General features: G+C 42.3%; 1 protein-coding gene across 4 annotated transcripts in view; it reads right to left on the bottom strand.

Annotated features, from left to right (window-relative positions):
- The window catches only part of LOC108750706 (homeobox protein homothorax), a 386,843-nt gene that overhangs the window by 268,200 nt on the left and 111,914 nt on the right, over positions 1-6,729 (bottom strand). The window lies entirely within an intron of this gene.

Here is a 6,729-nt window from a genome sequence, read left to right as displayed (position 1 = left end):
AAGCAGGTATCTATCGATCATCGGTTTTGCAATCGCTCGCGCTCCTGGTTCGCCACAGCGGGAAAGGATCCCGCGTGCGATTCCCTTTTCTCGGTGCACGCTCCAACGAGCGCGGTAGTACGCCTCCGTATCGCGTAATAAAAATGCGCACGCTCGCGATGAAAAGCTGACGGTGCGCGGGAGAGAATTGCAGCTGAAATCTACACGGGCGGAGCGGGAGCGTTTGATAATGCAGCGGTCGATGGCCACCGACTAGATTTGGCAATCGTGCGTAATTGCGCCGATATTTCACATAAGCCGCTTAATTGATTTTTCTGCGGACCATAGGGTGTAGCATTCGCGCACGCGGCAGATAAAGAGAAAATGTGAGAGGATTGAATTTATGACTATTTTTAAATCACCCGGAATATATACCGACGTTTATTAGGATGCCGATGAAATGAGGTAGAGAGAGGTAAATATCCTGAAATTTGCTTTTGGCAAACGGCCAATAAATAATATTGCGCTCGCTTATTTGTTATTTGTTGATCACTGCTATACGATTATTCACATATTTTTTGGGGGGGGGGGGGGGGGGGAGGGAGGAGGCGGCAGTTGAGCCCAAAAATGTTAGGCAATATGGAAACGAGAAACTGTGGATATCTTTGAAACAGTAAAATTTCTCTCTGTCGTAGATATTACCCTCTTTATATTACACTCGAGCATTTGTCAAGTCCGATCTGTGGCTTTATCGTTATTCGTGACTCAAAGAATTAATCGACCAGATGGTAAACGTCTCGTTTCCAATTTACGGCGTTGCAGTTGCCGTCTCACTGACGTAGGTTTCTATCGGATGAGACAGATAAGAAAATTTTTTTCTTCGGTCAGCCAGACCAGAGCACTACACTACCAAGAATCAACACGGGAACGAAGATAACGAATATAATGTTCAGCGCGCCGTCGCTCAAATCAATGAACCCTGACAAGTCGGGATTCGATAAAAATCGTGATCGAGCGCGGGTTACAAAAATTAGAGAGAGATTAGAGGCATAGTAAACAATAATATTAATGAGAGAGAGCGTACCAGCCGCGCTGTCACGTCCGCAGTTACAAACCCCGGTCCCGAGAGCTATCGATACCCCGCGCGCGAGTGTGACACGAGTTTATTATTCATTAACATGCCAATTAACTTTGGTATCGCGATGCCCGACCCCGCGGTTTCTCCCCTGCTTCGGCTACGTCTCATAAACTTTGTACACGACGTGTCGTTGTAAGCGCGAGCAATGTGTCGTTGCAAATATACACATTTCATAATTTAATCGCTTCCTGGTGCCATCTGCGCGCTATCGATCACTCGCGCGCGCAAGTTGAGAACCTCTCTCGCCGTGGCGGTTTCGATAATAATAAGGCGTATTACGCCAATTTCTGCAGTTGCTTTGGGCCTCGAACGTTCCCAATTCGTAACAGGCTATTAAATCGTACGCTGTATGATTTGTTACCGCGAAATGTAAGAATGTAATAATTGCTATTTTCGTTAAATTATTTCCACTGAATTTGAGGAATGAATTATAGCAATTTATTTCTAATGTAACGTACGTGACGTATACACCCTCGAAAGAATCTTTTTTTCCCTTATCAGATAATCTAAACTAAATCTTAATAATTGAAGAAAAATCTTCTCGATTAGGAAGAATCGGTTTTTATTTACGCGAGATCGGAAGCGAATAAAAGTTCCTTGTCGGACAATGGAAATACTCTTGTCTCGTATTCGATGACGTTTTATGTAGGATGATCAAAACGTTCTCAGGATAAAGAAAAAACGAAAACTGAAATTCATAAAGATCTTTTAATGTTTCGAGAGAGAGAGAGAGAGAGAGAGAGAGAGAGAGAGAGAGAGAGAGATGTACCGGAGAAATTAATGCGGGGGGGGAAGAGAGTGAGTTCTAGAAGGGGGCAAAGCGAGAAAAAAAGCTCCAGCCCGATAACCGACCGATACTCTCTCTGCCGCTCGCTGAAAACACAGAAAACAGAGAATCAACCTCATTACTATCTCCTTCCTTCGATACCCCTTTCTCTCGCATCTTCTCCTCCATATAAGCCGATTTCCAAGAATTCCTCGTGATCTTTGGTCCCCGTACATGCTTTAACGCTTACCCTTTTTCTCCCCCTTATTGCCAGTCCCCATCGTCACTTTGCCTCTTTCTTCCTCGACCGACACACTCTCGATAGTTGTCAGAAAACGAGGGATATCTAACGCTTTTTCCTTTTCTCGCGCATTACCACACTCTTCCTTTCCGCGCATAAGAAAGGGAGAGAACAAGTCGAGAGGCGAGAAAAAGCCAAGACAGAGGAAGTCGGCGATGAAACGACTAAGTCGATGAACCGTCGATTAAGGATCTCTCGAAAGGTACACAAAGTTGAATGTCGAAGATTGTTACGAAGGGACAGCCGTTGGTTGACAGGACCCGTTCCAGCCAAATCGAAAGACCCAATCTGCTGAAAAGTGTCCGAATACGACAAAAAAAAAAGAGCGGAAGATTCTCTCTGTTTGCTTGCCGTTCGAGCAATAATGCGTATTTCAAAGATAGAATAATCGATATCGAGACAAGAGATGTTAATCGGTGATGTTCCGTTAATTTAACGAAAGACTCCTAAAAATAATTTGGATATCTCGTAATGTAATTGAATAAAAATTCGCTCACTCTCTCCTCAACATTCTTATCGAGGGTAAGAGTCGAATCTCGCACTTTCGATTATATTCATTTCTATTCAATTTTTAAGGCAAGTAGCAATAAACTCTAATTTCATATTACATAATATTCAAACATATGTTATCTAAATGCTTTCGAAGATATATTCATAAAAGTGCAGATTAGATAGCAGATGATTTAAAACAACTATCGTTATCTGTATGAAATACTTAAGTTTAACGATCGTAACTATGTACTATATGTTTATGATCGCCGAGTATGATACGATTGAGGCAAAAACTAAACAAAAAAAAAAAAAAAAGAAAAAAAATTATGGACGAGCATGAACGCAAGGTAATACGAAACATCGTCGCTCCTTTTGAAAAAGAAGATAACGATAATATCGAAGAGGTATATTTGGTCACAGCAAGGTGAAGAGGGAATTAATGCTCGTAGGTTGGTGAAAAACAAAAGTTGGGGTATCACACGCGAGATAAATTTTACGAGAGCTGCACTGTCGCCGTATATATGCTGGTGTGTATTTACCTCGTTCATAACACACACACACACACACGGCTCCTAGTTCCTCGAGGCCGTGTATCGCAATCGGTCAGCCAAGCTGAGATAGAATCTTTTATAACCACTGCGGGGAGGAAACGCGTTTATATCCGCGAGCGATTGCAACACGATATGTTAATGCCCCGAGCCGTGCTCTTCCCACGTATCGGCGATGTGCGCGTTTCCAGCCCGTCCTGGAAAACATTCCGGACTGACACACGTGACGTCTCCATCGAAGCTTTCATGAAAGTGTCACTGGACGATGGATGAGACGACATAAATGTCGTGTAGTGGCGAACATTTAAAAAACGAATGTCAAATGTATCGCTCGCATTCTGATTTTATTGTATCTACGTCCATTGATCTAGAATAAATGTGATGTACCAGTTTGTATCTCTCCTATACGATACTCTCTACGACATCCACCGGTTTAAAGCCGAGCTCGTAACCTTTTCCGAGCGATTTTTTTTTTTTTTTTTTTTTTTTCAAAAGTGTACGAGCATTTCAGAAATTTTATCGGCTATTGTTAAAGTAACAACTATTAACGCCGATAATTTCCCGAATAACATTTCCCGCCGAAGAGTTTAGAACAAAAAACGTGTACTTGGAAGCTACGACACCGAAAATCATCGTGAGATTATTATTTAACGAATGACGGAAGACAAATTAGATCCGCCAATGCGCGATGATGTCGTTGTCAGTTATCGTGGCGAAGTAGGAGGCGTCCAAAAGAAAAAAAAAAGTTTACGATGATATCTCGCAGCAAACAACCTGGCACGTTAATGAAGACTCACAGTATGAAGAAAGGGACGAAAAGAACCACGAACAGACCGAAAGGAAGAAGGAAAACGAACCGAGCAAATACCGTGCGATGACAACCCCGGATGTGTCGATAGTATCTCGACATTAAGTAACCATGCAGCCAACGCGAGTAACTCACGTTGTGAGTGTAAGAAAATCTACAATCAATCGTCAATATTCACTATTTACGGAAAGGATAAAACTTCTAAAGGGGATCGAGTAACCTAAATAATCGATATTGTCGCGAGATGAGCACCATCGATATTTTTATTTAATACTTCAAGGTTGCAGCCCTTTATCATTACGTTTGATAATACAGTTAGTTGCGACGTGAATACTAAGTACGTCATCATCAGTTTCTTCGTGAATAAATTTTGTTTTAATTTAGTTAAATTTATATTGATAAAAATTGACCAAAAGAAAAAACAGAATAACGCCGTCTTGCTTATCATGGAGATAAATCAATTTATTGTATCATTCAACGATATTTCGGAATTTCGGAACGCATTTATGCGACGCGAGACGGCGATCATTCGCTGCGGTTGTTAATGTATTCGACACTCGTATCGTTTCCTCGCTTCTCGAAGCCCGCGGACGTGCTTTCGCGTTAATGACATACACGTACGTCGCAATAGCGTTGCGATTAAGAGATACGACATACGCGACATAATGGATAGCGATGCATCGTCGGTTCTTTTCGATTTTTGCAAATCGTGATTTTTGCGAACCACGCGCGTACACGTAGATCTAGAGAACGAAAATGTTGCGTCGCGTGCGCGCGAGATTTAATAATCCAATCTCATTTGATACAATAATTCAGCTAATCAATAATTATAAATACAATCTTATCGTACGGCTGTAATTTACGTTGACAGGTGCGATTTGTCTAAGCCCGACGATATTTCCGCGAATCTAACGAAGTTCTTTAGCACCTCTAATCAATTACATGTTATTAAATCAAACATGTATACAGTCACGTTCGTCACATTCGCGCGTTCTCCCGCTTTATGAGTAAAAGAATAATTTGCATTTCCCGAGACGTCGAGGCTGCGTCGATCGGAACGGCTATCGGATCGGACGCTTATGTAAGAAAAACCGAACGACGTGAGAGGCGGAGAATGTATCTTTACGGACGTTCTCGAAACGCGCGCGCTCGCTATTCTCGTCGCTCGGTGAAAGCGCCAATTGCGGATTATCATGTTCCTGTCCCGCTGCGCGGGAGAGCCATCAATTTTTTCTTTCCTCCCTCGCGATCTCGCGTGCGTCAACGGTTGCGCACTTTCCATAGTGGCCACGTGCGAAACTCTCGGGTTCCACGCGCTCTCACGACAGATCTCGTCCGCGGAGATTGATATCTGGTCACGAAACGGTAGCCCGTGCGCGCGCGATACACGCACGTTCAATTCGTGGATATTAAATCTGAAGATGGCTTAACATTTGTATTTGTACCGTACGTATAAGGGGGAAAGTGAGAAAAATTTTCTCTTTACGACTTCTCAGCTAGGAAGATGTACGACATGTCGGGTAACAATATATTCGTTTCTCTTCCACCAAATTGGTTCCCTTATATGTTCTTTATATATTTTCTGTTTCAATTAAACACTTGGAAATATTCATTTTATATATATATATACCGCCGACAAGCAAAATTCTTATGAGACGATATCATTACCATGATAAGAATTGGCGATAAGTTAATTTTGTAAGTTGATAATAGCGCGGTAGGATTATCCTTCATTTATTATATCACTTCGTAAGACATGAGAGTAGTAGCAATTTAATGATTACACTTACAATCGTAGACCTTCAAACCTTATTATTTTCGAATATTATTTTCTAAAAACATCAATTTGAACCACTCATGTTTTTGTGCCAATTACGGATGTATAATATAGATAAACGAGAGGTATTATTAGGCCATTCACCTTACAAAGCAAAAATCATGAACTTGTACGGCTAATTGTAAGTGCTTGGGCGAAATTAAAAGGACGGTAGGCACGTGCTGAAAGAAACTCGCGCGCAGGTTCACCCACGTCAACATTTTTCCGCGACAAATCTCGCCCAGCAGATTCGTATCTCGTCACGAAATGGCCGTTGCACGCCCTCCATTTGCATCGTCGAATATTATAGCAACAACGAAGATGTAACAAGACTGTTTCTTAACTTGAACGTTACGCGGCACCATTTCAGAAGTTACCATTCGTTATTTCCTCCTCCTCTCTCTCTCTCTCTCTCTCTCTCTCTCTCTCTCTCTCTCTCTCTCTCTCTCACTGATTATCAGTCATCATCGGTTTCATCTTCATCATCTTCTCGCCGAGTCGTCCGCCGTTTGGCGTAGCTCGCACTTATGATTGTTATTGATCAACCGTTTTGTTTCTCGCCCGCGTACATACGTATATGTGCGTGCATGCCCGGCCGAACTGGCACGCTACGCGGCACTATAATGTTGGCACGACAGAACGAATATAGAGAACGGCGGGACCTTAATGAATCTTTATGGGATGATGTCGTGAACTTGTATACCCTCCGGTGACTGACTGAACCCGGTCGCGTTTTAACCATTGGCGCGGTTCGTTCGTTACTACCGAACTTTTTCCAGTTTCCTTCGTTACTATCAACAAACATTCTCGTTATTGTACCCCGCTAACGATAGAATAAATCGTAGCAGATATAGAGAAATACATTTTCCTTCATATCGCGA

This window comes from Trachymyrmex septentrionalis, unplaced genomic scaffold (assembly GCF_001594115.1).
Source record: "Trachymyrmex septentrionalis isolate Tsep2-gDNA-1 unplaced genomic scaffold, Tsep1.0 scaffold37, whole genome shotgun sequence".
NCBI classification, from domain to species: domain Eukaryota; kingdom Metazoa; phylum Arthropoda; class Insecta; order Hymenoptera; family Formicidae; genus Trachymyrmex; species Trachymyrmex septentrionalis.
This window is presented reverse-complemented; position numbering and strand designations above follow the sequence as displayed.